Below are 1,453 nucleotides of genomic sequence, written 5' to 3' on the forward strand. Positions count from 1 at the left end.
TTCTAACTGGTGTGAGATGGTATCTCATTGTGGTTTTGATTTGCATTTCTCTGATGGCTAGTGATGATGAGCATTTTTTCATGTGCCTGTTGGCTGAATAAATGTCTTCTTTTGAGAATTGTCTGTTCATATACTTTGCCCACCTTTTGATAGGGTTGTTTGTTTTTTTCTCGTAAATTTGTTTGAGTTCATTGTAGATTCTGGATATTAGCCCTTTGTCAGATGAGTAGGTGGCAAAAATTTTCTCCCATTCTGTAGGTTGCCTCTTCACCCTGATGGTAGTTTCTTTTGCTGTGCAGAAGATCTTTAGTTTAATTAGATCCCATTTGTCAATTCTGGCTTTTGTTGCCATTGCTTTTGGTGTTTTAGAAATGAAATCCTTGCCCATGCCTATGTCCTGAATGGTATTGCCTAGATTTTCTTCTAGGGTTTTTATGGTTTTAGGTCTAACATGTAAGTCTTTAATCCATCTGGAATTAATTTTTGTATAAGGTGTAAGGAAGGGATCCAGTTTCAACTTTCTACATATGGCTAGCCAGTTTTCCCAGCACCATTTATTAAATAGGGAATCCTTTCCCCATTTCTTGTTTTTGTCAGGTTTGTCAAAGATCAGATAGTTGTAGATATGTGGAATTATTTCTGAGGGCTCTGTTCTGTTCCATTGGTCTATATCTCTGTTTTGGTACCAGTACCATGCTGTTTTGGTTACTGTAGCCTTGTAGTATACTTTGAAGTCAGGTAGCGTGATGCCTCCAGCTTTGTTCTTTTGGCTTAGGATTGACTTGGTGATGCGGGCTCTTTTTTTGGTTCCATATGAACTTTAAAGTAGTTTTTTCCAATTCTGTGAAGAAAGTCGTTGGTAGCTTGATAGGGATGGCACTGAATCTATAAATTACCTTGGGCAGTATGGCCATTTTCACGATATTGATTCTTCCTACCCATGAGCATGGAATGTTCTTCCATTTGTTTGTAACCTCTTTTATTTCATTGAGCAGTGGTTTCTAGTTCTCCTTGAAGAGGTCCTTCACATCCCTTGTAAGTTGGATTCCTAGGTATTTTATTCTCTTTGAAGCAATTGTGAATGGGAGTTCACTCATGATTTGGCTCTCTGTTTGTCTGTTATTGGTGTATAAGAATGCTTATGATTTTTGCACATTGATTTTGTATCCTGAGACTTTGCTGAAGTTGCTTATCAGCTTAAGGTGATTTTGGGCTGAGACAATGGGGTTTTCTAGATATACAATCATGTCATCTGCAAACAGGGACAATTTGACTTCCTCTTTTCCTAATTGAATGCCCTTTATTTCCTTCTCCTGCCTGATTGCCCTGGCTAGAACTTCCAACACTATGTTGAATAGGAGTGGTGAGAGAGGGCATCCCTGTCTTGTGCCAGTTTTCAAAGGGAATGCTTCCAGTTTTTGTCCTTTCAGTATGATATTGGCTGTGGGTTTGT

This window comes from Symphalangus syndactylus, chromosome 4 (assembly GCF_028878055.3).
Source record: "Symphalangus syndactylus isolate Jambi chromosome 4, NHGRI_mSymSyn1-v2.1_pri, whole genome shotgun sequence".
NCBI lineage: Eukaryota > Metazoa > Chordata > Mammalia > Primates > Hylobatidae > Symphalangus > Symphalangus syndactylus.